This window comes from Ricinus communis, chromosome 8 (genome assembly GCF_019578655.1).
Source record: "Ricinus communis isolate WT05 ecotype wild-type chromosome 8, ASM1957865v1, whole genome shotgun sequence".
Lineage (NCBI taxonomy): Eukaryota > Viridiplantae > Streptophyta > Magnoliopsida > Malpighiales > Euphorbiaceae > Ricinus > Ricinus communis.
Genome location: NC_063263.1, coordinates 26,431,308 through 26,447,897, shown reverse-complemented (window position 1 = coordinate 26,447,897; position 16,590 = coordinate 26,431,308). Strand labels below are relative to the sequence as shown.

The 16,590-nt window shown below is 30.6% G+C and overlaps 2 pseudogenes; one reads left to right on the top strand and one right to left on the bottom strand.

Annotated features, from left to right (window-relative positions):
• Positions 1-1,572: 1,572 nt before the first annotated feature.
• LOC107261354 lies at positions 1,573-2,731 on the bottom strand (annotated as a pseudogene).
• A 3,568-nt stretch (positions 2,732-6,299) lies between these two features.
• LOC125370954 overlaps positions 6,300-16,590 on the top strand; it is a 100,883-nt pseudogene continuing 90,592 nt past the window's right edge.

Sequence of the window (16,590 nt, the reverse complement as noted above, 5' to 3'; positions counted from 1 at the left end):
ATGAGATCGAGTATGAAATTATGTTTACTCACTTTAAATTGAGTATCCGTTTCCCTCCCTTTCCTGCTAGAATTGGAAATCCTGTATTTTACATATCCATACGATTGAGTCCTTGGGTTTCCGAAATAGTGTAAAAAGAAGTGCTTCGAATCATTGCTATTTGACCCAGACCTATTCTAAAAAAGTCGAGGCATTTTGACTTGTTTGTTGACACGGACAAAGTCAAGGAAAACCTCTGAAATTATTCCAATATTGGACCTTGGACATATAATAGTTCCGAATCGAATCTCTTTAGAAATAAGATCTTTTGTCTCACGGTAGCCTGCTCCAGTCCCCTTATGAAACTTTCGTTATTGGGTTAGCCATATACGTTCGAACATGTAATGTGGAAATTTTATTTTTTTATTTTTGCCTTTGTTATTTAAATTGGAATAAACCAAAGTAAATAAAATTTATAAATAATGTAATTACTTTAGAAAAATTACAAAAAATTAGCAAGTTTAAAGTTAAAAAAAATTTACTAAGAAATTAGCTAAAAATTTTCATTCTAGTGACAATTAAATAAAAGATTTCAATATCTAATTAAAAAAAGTTGGAAGCTATTATATTTTTAAACATAAAAAACAAAAAAAAAATAGTAATCCTTGTTAATTATAAATAAGAATTATTCTAAAATATTATATATATTTTATTTTATAACAAATTTAAAAGCTTACGACTATACTAAGTTGGAGAGTACATTTATTTTTTTAGATTCGACTATTATTTTTTAAAATTCGACTTAAATTTTAAGAAGCTTACGCATAACATTAAATTTGAATATATAATCTTTGCATATATTTAAAAAAAATTGAAAAGTAAATCAAACTCAAATTATTGTATATTAATTTACACTCTTATGACTAATATATAATAAATTAAATTCTTAAAACTGTAGCTTTGATCATAGTAAGTACTAATTTTGTGGTTTTTCAATATAGAAAAATAATAATATTTGCACCCACAGAAATAAAAAATTCGTCCCAACTCAAATTCACTAGAAGAAATAATTTTTTTAATATAGAGTAATCTTTTAAAAAAAAAAAAAAGATAATGTTGATACTGCCTCTATATGGTTAGCATCTTAAATAGTTAAAAGAATATTTTTAATATATAGAAAAATATTAAAAATATCATTTAATTTTTAAAATAATACATCATTAATAAATAATCTAATTTAGATTTTATTTTTAATTTTTTATTTAGTATTCATAATTAAAAAATATTTTTTATATATAGCAGCTAATATATTTTAAAAGATATATATATATTTTAAGAATATATAAATTTATATTTCTGTATATATGTATAAAAATTTATTAAATATTTTAGATTTCTTTTCCTTTTATTGAACCTCCAATTTTGAAATATAAATCTTTACTTTTAATTTTCTATTTCCATTCAACTCCTCTTAATTTAAACTTATCTTTGGCCCCCTCACAAATTTTCCTCCGACATATAAGAACATTAGTAATGGTATATGAGGAAGATTCTTATATATTATTGTCATGTTAATTATGATGGCAGCCATCTCTAAGTGGTAGCAGTAACTGCACATTCTGGGGGCAGGCCCTGCGAAAAATGCATAATGTCTGTGCAGTAGTTATATATCATGTAATTTTTCTGCATCCACTTTAGCTTTTCAAGACTTGTCACATGAAGCCCCTCTTTCAGCCATTTATAATCTATGGTTCTTGCAGATGGAGACTTTACATCGCAAGAAGATCCACTGGAAGACTACACACAGGCTCTCACATTAAAGTTGCTGAAGGAAGAAGTTAATGGAGTTCTTGTCCAGTCTATTTTGATGAGCCCACCTCTTGTAGTCCAGTCATCACTATTCCATATACTTGAGTGCAACCTCATTGGTTGATTCTTTGGGAATGGAATGACACTGGAGTTCAAGTTCTTAAATTGTTTTATTGGTGACCCATCGACAGAGAGCCTGAAAATTGTACACAAGACAAGAAAAAATAAATTGTTAAATGTGTTAAATATGAGTTATACACTATTGGATCAATAGTGCAAAAGGTCATGAAATGTTCTAAAGTTTCATGGCTAATTTTAGTAAAACAAAAAATTAAGAAGTTTTAGATATTTTGTGAAATTGGATGATTGATAAAATCTTTTATAATATTTTACATTTCAATGTTGAACCATTGATAAATATTTTGTATATCTTATATTGAAAAATATTGTATACCCAAATTAAGGAAATCAAAATGGATCAATTTGAGGTTTAACACTTACAACATCAGTGAGGGGATTCCAGAGGATGGAATAGTTATGGAAATTCAAAGTTGGGGTTAAACTAAAGACAAAATTGTTGCTCTCTGTCACCTGTGCTGGAAACCTGTGCTGGAATTCCTATTAGTGATTGATTAAGAAGGTTTTAGATAATAATTATTGTGTCATGGTTGCATGAATTGTTGATCAGAGAGGCTTTAATAATATAATTGTTTATCAGTAAATTATTGTCGTTTATATTTTTAACGACATAGACATTAATTTAATTATTTTTTTCTCCTTTTTATTAAAGTGCAGCATTACTTATGTAAAGTGAAAAGTTTGAGTAAGAATGTAGAAGGGAGAGACAAGGACTATGGCAAGTTGTAGGGGTGAGAGCACGAGATGGGCAATTGGCTACAGATGGCAGTGCAAAAATACAGTGGTGAAGGTGAGAGATGTGCATGTCACATAAGTGACAAAGCCTGACCTTGTTTAGATTACACGTTGTCTTGTGAATGATAAAATCTTATTGACTGAATCATGGACTTGGTAATTGATTTGCAATTAAGAGTTACGAGCAATGCTGAAAATTTTAATTTTTTTTATTTTAATATTTAATGGTATATAACATTTTTTATAAAATTGTATTTTAATATTTTAAAGTTTAGGTTATAAAATTGGGTTAACTTTATTAGATTTGGGTCTAATTATAATTAAGACAATTACAACTAATAAGTTAGGCGGTTGATTCTCATTATTTATATATTTTTTTAATATTTTATTTAGATAAATTTGATTTTTAAGTTGGTTGTTTATAATTTAATCCGATAACTTATGAAATAAAAGGCTAGATTTACCAAATGAAATCGGATCAACCTTATCATAATATTATATTAAGAATCAAAATTAAATTGAAACAAATTTAATTGAATTTTAAAAGGTGAGAAGTGAGAGTAAATATGTTGTAATGCTTATTAATAATATGAGAAGGATTGAGTTTATAAAATTTAGGTCTATCAATAATTAAAATGACTATCATAGCATAAGCTTCTAGCTGCTAAAACCACTAGAATCATCTTTTGCTTACCATTTACGGTATATTTGGGATTGCGCTTAGGTGCTCAAGAAACAGATTTGAATTTTTTAAATTTAATATTTTAATTTTTTTTATTTTTTTTATACACTACTGCTTTTTTTCAAAATTATTTATAGAAAAAACATACATTTATCTACTTTTTGTAAAAATAATTTTTAAAATTTAAAAATTATTCAAAAAAGGCTAAAATTGCTCGATCTCTCAAATTCACCCTTAACAATTAAGTACTGATAATGGAGGTTTGAAAGAACTTTTAAGATCCCAAAAGAATTGTAAATAAAATATGATTTTTCAAATTGATTCGTTGAGAAACTAGTCATAAGGCATCATTGAATAAATTCTTGATGACTTAAGAATTAGTTAAAATTGATTTTCAACTTAGAAATAGCATCTAAGAAACTGATATGAAATTGTTAATATTTTTCTTTCTACCTTAAGTTCTTATAAATATCATTTAAATTTACGTTAACTAGGGCCGGGTGAAAAAAGCTAGCAAATCAAAACAAATGACAAAATGAAATATAAAAGAAACAATTATTTCGGCCAATGGTTTCATTTGCAGTATTAGTATAGAATCTGTTAGGATGGAATTAGAACTTCAGATATAAAGCCAAAATAGTTACGATGATAAAAATGAATGAAACTTTTTAATAATAAATGGTTGTTAGTGGATTTGTGTTTCTCAATTAGGATGGATTGACTAAATAAATAGTAATAGATTGATAGTGGATGTTATTTGAGAGACAACATATGTAGATAACACACTTCTTTTTATTATATCGAAGGTATATTTTATAATAAAATTATTAGGATAATAGTTTTCATTTAATAGGAGGATAAAAGTAAAATATGGTATGGATATGCATGTATCAAATTATGAAAATTTGTACCAAATTATATCTTCTGGATAAGCATTTAAAAATAATAACTACATGATTTATGGTGAAGTTCTTACATTAACAAATTATCATAAATTTTTCTTTCCCTTTTGCTCTCTAGTTAGATTTAAAATTACTTTATCTATCTATTATTCACATCAGACCTTAAATTAATTCCTCTTGCTATTATTGTATCATATATACCAAAATCATGATGCATAAGTCAATTTTCACATAATTTTCTAAATTAGAAAAGGAAGATTATTGTTTGGGTTGATAAAAGACAGTTGTAACTTTGAGCAAAAAGATAATTCATATATAAATTGAAAAATAAATGATTAAAAATTAAACTTCAGGAAAAGAAAGTATAGCTCAGCTAATAATTCTTTTTATTAAAAATATATCATATGTTCGAATAAAAATAAAAATATTTATTACAAACTCTATTTTGTTAAGACAAGATAAAAATAAAACTATTTAGAGTTAAAATACTATTTTAGTCATAATAAAAAGTTATCAAGTTATACAAAATCAATAAAATACCATATAAAATATTTTTCAAATTTAGTTTTATTTCGTTTGCATTAAACTTTCCTCTTTAATTTACTTTTATGATTATTATTTTCAAAGTTTTTATTTGTTAGTGCTTTTAATAATTTCTAAGGATCTTTAAGAATAGCTGTTATTAAAATATAAAAATAAGTTTCTAAGTAATTTTAATTAAAATAAAGAAAAAATAATTACTCTATTTTGTGAAATGAATTGAAAATATTACTTCATATTATGAATCATATTGAACAGATAAAATAAAGAATTAAAATATTTTAAAAGGATAATACAAAATTAATATAAATATTATATTGCATAAAATAAATATACTTATCATTCTAATATCAAAAAAATAACTTAAGTAAATAAGATGTTTTAAAGACAAACTAAAAAGTTATTTTCTTTATTAGAGAAAATATAGAAAATATTATAATTGGTTAAAATGAAAATTTTATGTGTTCAATGATATTTTTATTATCTTGATTGACGGATAAAATGATTTTTTTTTATGTTAAACATAAATTTTCTAGTTAGACTATCTAATTTTTATTTTTATTTTCATTTACAATCTTATTAAAATTATATTTTCTTTGTCAATAAATTGGGGGGAATCATTTTTTCATTGATTAATATAGAAATGCTAAGCTAAAAATCTTTCACTTTAAATTAAAATTTTGAAATTACTTATAAAATAGAAATGTAATAAAAGAAAAAGGATTTTCTAGGAAGATGAAAATGTAGCTAATTAGGAAGTCTTTTTAACGTTGACGAGGAATATTAAGGGTCCATTTCTCATAAGAGCATCCTAAACGTTTTTTCCCTCCATTCTTTTCCTTTCACCCAGCTGACCCACAATGAATTCTGCAATTCTCTTCTATTCTTCTGTAGATTTAGTTTGATTGTTGTTACTTTCTTGTTTAAGCCGGGGAAATGGGTTTATTCTCAAGCATTTGACAAAAATCTATTGCTTATCGCAGCAGTCATAGGAAGAAGAGAAGAAAACAGTAACTCTAGACTTTCTAAATCTAGCATGTCGTTTCATATTTCTTAGTTCTTATTCTTCAAATGGGTTTGGTGAAGTTTTCGTGTGCGATCAGTTTTCGGATTTCTATTCTTCAAATGGGTTTAATGAAGTTCTCGTATGCTCAGTTTTCGGATTTCTATTGGCAAAATAAAAAAAATTGTTTATTTTTCCAATTGTTAGAGCTTTATTTGTTATTCATTAAAAAGAAAAATAGGAGAATGCCCTGTTTGGTTATGGTTTTATGTTGAATTCAATTGAGTTCTTGCAAATGATTTATACTAAACAATGATAATGTGTTTTTCTAAGAGTTTCAAATATTGAGATTGATGAGAAAATAGGTTCTTCTTCTACCTTTCTTTTTGATGCTGTATTTGTTTGTGTTAATATTGAAAATATTACAGCTTTTTATGGGTGAAAGAAAATTTGCAAGAGTCATGGTCCTCTCTACCATTCTCCTGATCCCTCCTCTCCTTTCTCCGCCGAGATGTCCACTACCACCGTCACAGCCGTTCCTCGTCAGTCCATTTTTCTCGGAGTCGACATCGGTACAGGAAGCGCACGCTCCGGTTTATTCGATGAGAATGGGAAACTCTTAGGGATGTCTAGTAGTCTAATTCAAATTTGGAAAGAACGTGACTGTTGAGGTTATGGGTTTATATTATTTATTTAATTATTCATATAAAATAAATTAAATTTAGCTTCATTTGATAAAAAATTATAGTTTTTTTTTTATTTTTTAAATTATGGCAGCAATCATCAACAGATATATGACATGCAATATGTTCAGCTGTGAAGTGAGCATGCTCACTTGAAAATGTTTCTGGTCAAGAAGTTACTGCCATTGGTTTTACTGCTACTTGTTCTCTTGGTTTGTCATATTTATTTTACCTTGTTTGGGTAGTGGAATTCTGAGAAGATTAATTCTTCTAATTCACCAGTATTACAGTACTATGGTGGCGCCTTTTCTCCTAAATGCAGCCTCCACAGGTACTTATTCATATTGTGTTTGTAAACTCTCGAAATTGCAAGAATTCAATATTACTGGGTTCTCGATTTTAGTCAGTTTTTATTTGGAAAGATCATAGTTGCTAGAATTTGATTCTTTCAACTTAAAAAGAACATGGCATTTTGAAAGAAATGAAATCATAATACTACAAGTGACATGATTTTCTAAGAATGTAATTCAATTGAATTCTTGCAAATGATTTATTATGAACAATGATCATGTGTTGTTCTAAGATGGCCTTCCTATCCCTATATCAGACCTAATCTATAGTGCATTTATTTCAAAATTTTAAGAATGATAAGTGCTTTGATTGATTCTGAGTTTCAAATATTGAGATTGATGAGAAAATAGGTTCTTCTTCTGCCTTTCTTTTTGGTGTTGTATTTGTTTGCGTTAGCATTGAAAATATTGCAGCTTCTATGGGTGAGGGAAAATTTGCAAGAGTCATGGTCCATAGTGTTTAGATGGATGTATTTGAATGATTGGTTGTCATACAGGTAATTATTTTATCTCCAAACGTTCTTAACATTTATACTCGTATATGATTCTCCTAGACCAGTCAAATACTTGCATATTTGATGCTACTGTGCTGATCTCTTTGTTTTTTCTTGATATTTAGAGCAAAGGGAGATGATACTCGCAGTCTATATACCACAATATGCAAATGGACATATCTTGGGCATGCACATATGTAGCAAATGAATGAAAAAGATTCTCGAGATATGGAAGCTTGTGGATGGGATGATGACTTTTGGGAAGAGATTGGCTTGGGTGATCTTATAGATGGTCATCATGCTAAGATTGGTATGCTTATACGATAAGGAGTTCTGTGCATTTTATTTTTATGATAGTTTATCATTGACATACTTTGTCTTCCATGTGATGCTGGACTTGTGATAACCAAAATTTAAACTTAAAATACGGGGAATGTATAGCTGCTTGTGGACTTATTAAGTTTGTTATACCTGTCAGTTCAATATCTAATTTGCCATGATACTATGCTTAAGTTCTAGAAACTCAGTATTCTAGTTAAGGCTTTAGTGTGCATCTAATTTTTACAAGGCCTATTCTTATATCGGGAACTGTGAGATGGAGTTTAATAGCTTGAGACTTTAAAGAATGTCTATTTTTTCTTTAATTAATTCAATGAATATCTGACAGACATTCAATATCAGGAATTATGGGATTTATCCCTAAGTTAAGTTGAAATTTTAGTTCCTTTTTTGGTGGACAATAGGGATTTTCAAATGGATGGGTAGGAGTATGGGAAAAGTGGGTTATATTTCTGTATATTGTTGTTGTCATCATTAGAGAATTACTACAGCTCGTGATTTGTACTGCAACCAGAGCCAAGGCTACAACTAGGAGCAATAATCCCACCTGCTACTATTATTATAACTGTTTTTAATACTACCACATTTCATAGCCACCAGTAAACTAGCTGCATGATTACTGTTATCAATACCATCTCTGCTATTAACCCTACCGCTGCATTGAACCAAAAAATAACTACTTCTATGTATAATGGCCATCAATGAATCGCACCATCAATTCATGGTTTTTATTAACAAACGATATATTACGTATATTTTACTAGGAATTTGGAAACAACTCAGTTTCTTTCTTTTTTTTCAGACTCTATTTAATTTTTCTAACTCCATTGTTTTCTCAACTTTGTGAATCTAAAGAAACTATTCACTCAAGAATCCTTAGGTAATATACACCTAAATTTATAGATTCAAATGAGAATTATTTTAAAACATGGGAGTTGTGGTCGATCCGGTTCCATACAATATCATTAAGTCTGATAATATCAATATTATTCATGAAATTGTTATCTAAAACATTGCCATCAATATATAGAATGTATTTTCCAAATCCTTATATGTTAAAATCATTTTTCAAGTTGTCTCACTTATAGATTCTTATGATTCAATGAACAATAGCAATTAAATACACCCTTCCTCCATGATTTATTCAATTAAATGCAATTTAATCACACAACTCATGCCTAAGGTGATACCGAAAATTATCTTTTATTATTACTCTGTTAGTTCAATTGCATTAAAATTTGTTGATTTTATTTTAATTTCTCATATTTCAGGTTCTTTTCTGGAGGAAGCATTGGTCTTATTTTCTTGCTAGCGCATGAAACTTGTACATCTTTATGCTAATTGTTTATTCAATGCCTAAGGTGATACCAATTTCAATTGCATTATAATTTGTTTGACTTTAATTTAATTTTAATTTTATATCGTTTAGTTTTCAGCTTCTTTTCTAGAGGGAAGGTCACTATTATTATTATTATTTAATTAAATAGAAGACAAAGTTTAGGTTGAGTTTTTATTTGTTTATTTATTCTTTAACTGATTTTTATTAGCCATTGTGTTTGAAAATATGTGTATATGCAACTATATATATATATATATATACCAAATAGAGAGACTAACAAGTTTCTGGTGTGCATGATCCTCAGATGACGCAAGCACAGAGCATACATTTGTTAAATCTTAAATAGAAATGGAGAAAATCAGGGAAAATAAGATTAAAATAATAAATTCTTATTGATGGATGAACAAATATACAAACTTTGAAATAAAAGCTTTAAAATGAAAGCTTTAAACAAAAGAAATATAACTTACAAGAGTAGTTGAATACAAGAGGAAAGGTGGTTTCTCACTATCACTCTCACACTCTCTTTTCTCACTATATTTCCAATGGTATGACTTGAAGAATACAAGAGTTTCTTGTGATTTTTCAGTAAGCAAAGCTTTAAAACAAAGCTAGCAGGGTTCCTAGGAAGAAAAGATTATTTGCATAAAAGAGATTTTAAAATCATTTTAATCTGTATCATATCGCTGATAAATAATCTTGTTCATTTATGCACAGTAGTAAGTCTCGTATGATTTAAGGGCAGTAAATCTGGTGGCTTGGTTCACGTTTATTTAGAAAGTTATTTTGATTTATTTTAAAATGAATTTAGAACCTTTTTTCTATAGATCTTCTTCTTTCTCAAACTCTTCTACCTCTGAGTCTTCAAGGTCTAAAGGTTTAGTAAATAGTGAAGAAATCACTGTTGAAGATTTTTCAAAGCATATTGATGATTGGAAAATACCCAAGATTCAAAAGAAACAAATCTATGAGTTTTCAAAGTTTCCTCTCTTCAAAACTGATTTTACTATCAAAACTGAAGAAAGAGATATTCAAATTTCAAAGCCTTTTGAAGAAATTTATCTTTTGAATCCAAAGACCCTCCAGAAGCATAAAGAAAAAGATTATAAATACATTCATATAGGCCTTGTCCAGGTAGGAATAAAGCCCCTTACTAGAGAAGGTTTAGATACTTCCATCTTAGCAGTCCTTAGAGATGCTAGGTTTACAAATTTTTATGATTTTTTATTAGGAACTGTTGAGTCAAGCCTTAATAAAGGACCAATTTCTTTCAATTATTTTTCAAACATTACAATTTCTTTAAATAACAAAAATGTTTTAAAGTCAAATAAAAATACATAATTACAAAATGCTTGAAGGATCTATTCTGATAGCATTGATTTTCAAAATACATTACAAAGCTATGATTTCTGCTTTTGGTTCGAAACATAAACTCCACTCACCAAAAGGAGAAACCTTATTCCTCCAGACAGATCTTTCCAAATCCAATGCAACTATTCCAAAAATCATTCAATGGAAGGATATCATTCTTCCAGAAGAACGAATCCTCGAAGGTGCAACCCAACCTGAATCACCAAAGCAAACAGAGCCAAATACAAATCTCAAAAACATAACCCAGTTTCCAGATGGGAAAGTAAAGCTTACATTCAACAGAAAATCAACCTCTTCTAGATTTTCTGATGATGACTCTTCAACCTCGACCATAGATATTGAAAGGGTATCAAAAATACCTTCTGTTATTTATGCCCCTTACAAAGAACTAACCTCTTCACAAACACAACTAAGATTTTCAACATCTGATATACCAAGCTCAAACACCATATTACAAAATGTTGATTACCAAAGCAATATCCCTAGACCTGTTTATAATGAACCAAAGATAGATGATGATATAGAGACCGTCTCTACCCCCTCTTCACCATCACCATCTGCAATAACTCAAAATCTAGAAGCAGAAATCAATATGATTTCAAAAGATTTTCAAATCAATAAAAAGCTTTTACATGAAGATTTCTATTCAAAGAAAAATCATTCCAAAAAACTTTAGTTTTTTAAACATTTTCTACAAGAAAAGGATAGTATCCAAGAAAGATACTACCAATTTTACATATAAAATAAAATCCAAATCAAATTTTTTGATTGGTTTCATATTTATTGCAAAGAAAATAGTATTCTTTATCCTTTTAAAGAAAAACTCATTAGTCCTGTTACTGTAAGGAACAAGACTCCAGAGTGGAAGGTCGAAAAAAACCAAACCATCCAGTCTGAACATCCTCCCCTTAGAAAAATAACCATTTCTTATGGAGAGAACGAAATAGAAGCCGCACCTTACAAATTAGTAGGAGAGGAGCTTGAGAAAAATGTTAAAAATATTGTTCAGCAGAACAATTTCCCGAATACCACAATAGGGAAACAGCTTGTTAGGATAGAAGGCCAAATCTAAAAACCTCCTATAGTCTTCACCTTTCCAATTCCTAACACTGGTCATCCAAAAGAGATAAGCCAAACAGAAAAGCTCAAAAACCTAGTCTTCAAACCCTACTAGATCTCAAAGCCTAGTCAAGACCAGTTTCAGAAGCAAACTGAGTTTGCTAGAGCAATAAGGGAATAGCTTAGCAAATTAGCCACTTCTGAGTCCTCAAAAAACCTAGTACCCGATACTCCTCAAAGCAGTAGGAATATCAGTGCTATAGATCGGGCCCAAAGCAATGAATCTAATGATTCAGAGCTTGAAAGTGTCACTCAAAAATCCTCCAACATCAACAGATTGCGATGGCAAGCCCCTAGATTGACTTGGCATACTTCTAGGAATACTGCCCCAGATCTAGGGATAGAAAATAGAAATAATATCCTCACCCAATCTAGATTCAATGCCTCTTCCGTCTATGAATGGAATATAGATGGAATGTCAGAATACAACATTCTTGGTCTCTTATAATAGATGACCATGGCAGCCAATGCCTACAAAACCTAAAGCGGGACCTTCGATAGAGCCATTGCTGAGTTCCTTATAGCTGGATTTTCTGGCCAGCTTAAAGGATGGTGGGATTACCATCTCATACAAGCACAACAGCTCCAAATCCTACAAACCACCATAGAAGGGACCCCCATCTTAGATGAGCTAGGAAATCCTATTGAGGATGCTATGTCAACCTTAATCTTGACGATTTCCCTCCATTTCATAGGAGACTATTCTCTTCTAAAAGATAAGAATGCTGAGCTTCTCAGCAATCTAACCTGTAAAAAGCTTAGCAACTTCCAAGCTTATAAAGATATTTTCCTGACCAGGGTCATGCTTAGGGAAGATTCAAACCAACCTTTCTGGAAAGAAAAGTTCTTAGCTGGTTTACCTAAGATACTAGGTGAAAGGGTTAGGAATACCATAAGAGAAGCCCATAGTGGCCAGATCCCTTATGATTTCTACACTTATGGTGAATTAGTTAGCCTTACTCAGAAAGAGGGTTTGAAAATTTGCCATGACCTTAAGCTCCAAAGACAACTCAAATGGGAAGTGAAGAAAACTAAGGAGGAGCTAGGTAGCTTTTGTAACCAGTTTGAGTATAATCCCATAGAACCTTCCCCTACCTGCAAAGGAAAATGCAAAGAAGATTTTTCTAAATTTCTTAAGAAAAAACATTTTTTCAAAAATAGGAAAGCGCCTAAAAACAGAGAGAATTTCTATAAAAGGCCATCCTCTTCTAAATTTTCAAAACAAAATTCCAAAAACGATTTTAGCAAAATTACTTACTACAAATGTGGGAAAAAGGGTCACACTTCAAAGTATTGCAAGTTTTCTAAAAAACTTCATGAGCTCCAAATATAAGAAGAAATTTTGAGCAGAATTTCAGCTCTTTTTGTTAATTCCTCTGAATCAGAATTTTTGAATAATGAGGAAGAGTTTCAAATTGATGAAATTAAAACCTCATCCGATTATTCTAAATCAGAATCAGATTATATTTCAAAGAATATTAATATGCTCACTAGGCAACAAGAAGCTCTTCTTGAGGCCGTCAAGCATATTAATGACTCTCAAATCTAAAAACAAGTTTTGAAAGAAGTTCTAAAAACTGAAACTCTCGTCCCTTCTTCTAGTAAGAACACCTATGATCTTACTATGATCTTGGAAAAAGGGAAAAAGTTAAAGAACCCTCTCCCTACTATCTAAGAACTTCAAAAAAAAATCAAAACCATTAAAACAGAACTCAAAGATTTGAAAGAAAAACAACAAAATGATTATGTTTTTCTCCAAAGCTTGATTCTTAAACAAAATAGTGATTATGATTCTGAAGAAGAAAATAATTTTCAAAATCTTGAGGTTTCTGAAAATGTCCTAGAAAATTTCAATAATGTTTTGAAAGAAATAACCTCAAGAAAATATTTGATTCAAATAAAACTCATTTTCTCTGATGATTTCCAGATAGAAACTATAGCTTTGTTTGATACAGGAGCAGACCTCAATTGTATCAATTATGAGCTAGTTCCTAAAAGATATCATCAAGAAACTAAAGAGAGGCTCACCTGAGCCAATAGTTCAAAGATCAGAATTGTAGGGAAAACTAAAGCTGTAATTCTAAACAATAATGGTGGAATTTTTATGGCAATGTTCCAGAGACCATAATTCCAGAAGTTCTATCTTTGTTTAATCTATTCAAAGCTCACTATAAACCCAACAAAATAGAAAGACGTTTTCCTCCCTTCTATTTTGTGCAAACTTCTTTCTCCCCTAGGTATGTGTATGGTATTTCCATTTCAACCAAGCAGTAGATGGAGAAATCATCCTTGCCCGAAGATTCAAAGTTAAATGGTGGGATAAATTTAACCACCAAGAAAAATTATCTCTAAAGATGGTACAAAGTTTTCTTTCAAAAAATAGCTTCTTGCCACCTCTGAAAGAACAGACTACTTTCCTGGCACAGAAGTCTTTCATTATTCCAAAGCTAGTGGCGGCTCAAACATAAGAAGATTTCTTACAATTGATCAAACAGTTGTCAGAAATCGCCTCTTCAAAAGGAAAATCTAAAGCTTCATCTTTCTCTTCCAACACCAGCTCAGCAGCAATTGACCTAGATGGTGACTCAAATGAAGATGACTGTTTTGGGATATTTAAGCCCATCAAATGACATCTTTGTAAAGCCCTTGGGTTGAAAACCAGAAATGGCAGTCCAAAATAATTCTGCAATGGGCCAGATGCCCAATTTTAAAAAAAAAGTCTTTTTAAAGAAAAGAAAGAACACAAAAGACTCTGCACCGTTACTTTTTTAAAGTAAAAGATTCCTCACTATTGAAGTGTGACAGACAACTCCTGCAAAAGACATGGAGCCCTTCACTCCATTATCAAAAGCATCCAAAGAAGGTGGAGCCCCACACTCCATTATGAAGAGCATCCAAAGTAACAATTATGGAGCCTCAAGACTGAAGACCTCTATAAATAGAGGAGCTACAAAAGAAGAAGGCAGACTGAAAAATCATAAGAAACTCTTGTATTCTTCAAGTCATACCATTAGAAATATAGTGAGAAAAGAGAGTGTGAGAGTGATAGTGAGAAACCACCTTCCTCTTGTATTCAACTACTCTTGTAAGTTATATTTCTTTTGTTTAAAGCTTTCATTTTAAAGCTTTTATTTTAAAGTTTGTATATTTGTTCATTCGTCAATAAGAATTTGTTATTTAAATCTTATTTCATATCAAACTTTGAAAAAATAAAAGCAGAATGAAGCTTTTGAAGAAGATCTTTTTTGTTTGGAATGGGGTATCTAATCCACTTTAGAGCTTTATTTAGAGGTTTGTAGTTAATCACCAACCTAGGTGTTTCTCTTTCTATCTCACTATTTTTGTTGACATAGAAGGCTGCACACGACTAGGGGGATCTGGATTTGGTAATTAAACCCTTTTGCTCTAAATCTTTTATTTCTAATCTACAATGGCTTTCTATAGTTTCATTCATTTGGATGGGTCTGGCTTTGGTAGGAATTTATTTGTCACTAAAATCTTTTTCATATGGTAAATCCATGATAGGCTAAATTGTGTTAGCTACAATCTAAGGCAGTGTACCTATCGATGCAGTCTAGCACTAATGGCGAGTATCAAGGTCGTATTCCTCGGGAAAGTGAAAGCCTAGAGTTACTCCTTTATTCTTTATTATATTAACTTAAAATGGATGATGAATAATTTCTAAACTAACTATTAACTACAAGCTAAGTTGTAAGGGAGATGCATAAGTAATTGATAAATGAAATAATCAAGATAAGAAGACAAACCCAAAGGGAATCTAAACTAGTTGGCAACCAAATAAAAGATAAAGGATCGGTGAGTCTAATTATGCTACCCGTGGACAAATTCTTAACCGAATTCAGTTTCTTTCTCGAGATAACCGAATTCCTAAACCTAATAACCTAAAGTTGGAATCTCTTCCTAACGATTGATTCTTAAATTAGCATTAAGCTTTAATCCGCCTCTATTAAGCTTTGTTAATTTTTAATCCGGCTAGTTAATTATCCTTATCTCTAAGCGATTATTAACCAGTTCTTGCTATTCAAAATTCCAATTGCCAAATGGACTTCTAAATCACACAAAGCAATCTAAACACACAATTCATAACGTCTCATGAATAATGCTATCTTATTAATACTGAAAGTAAGAAGAATACAAAACCAACTCAAACAATCCAATAATATAATATTAAGCCAACATAGTAAAGAAATCCCAATGGATTAAATCAGTCTAGCTAAACATGTTCATGTTTAAAATAATCTAGAAAATCAATTACAATGAAAGAATAATGAAAATAAAACATGTACACCCTTTTCTCTCGAGTTGGATGAACAACTCCAAATCTGGATCTACTCTTTGATTAATCTCCCAAACTGCCTCTTGAATTGCTCCACTACTGTTTTGCACTCGGAACCTTGCGATTCTGGGATTCTTACTCCCTACAACTCTCTCTCGCACTCAATACTGTACAGAAATTGAACCAACCGCCAGGGCTCTATGTCACTCCTTCCCTCTTATTTTTTTCTCTAAGAAAAATTCTTTTTTCTTATATATTTAACTCAGCACGGCCATGGTCAAGGCCATCTTTGGTCAAGCCGACAAGTCCAGGCCGTCTTTGGCCGTGGATCTCACCAAGTAGGGTTTCACCACGGTCGTGTTGCTCCCCGTGTTGGCCACCACGGGCCGTGTTGCTCCCCGTGTTGGCCATCATGGGCCGTGCTGAAGGCCGTGGTGGCTGCGGAAACCATGCACAAAGTGCCAATTTCAAGAATCAAAGCCAATGGTTGAGCACGGCCAGAGTCCAGGCCGTGCTCAATGTATGCATTGTGAGCTCTTGTCCGATCTTGTGATGAATTCTCGTCCGTTTCCACACATATTGATCTATAATTGCTTAAACACCGATGATGGTCCTATAAATATTCCTGAAATGCAAAAGAACACAAAACACGGGTGATCTGGGAATAAAAGCACAATAATTGCTAAGAACATACGCAATAATATGCAAGCAAATATGTGTAAAACTATGCTCATCAATCCACCATATGCTGTTTTCTTTTCCAAAAAGCATTAGGAAGATCATAACCAACTTCTTTTTCAATTTTCTTTT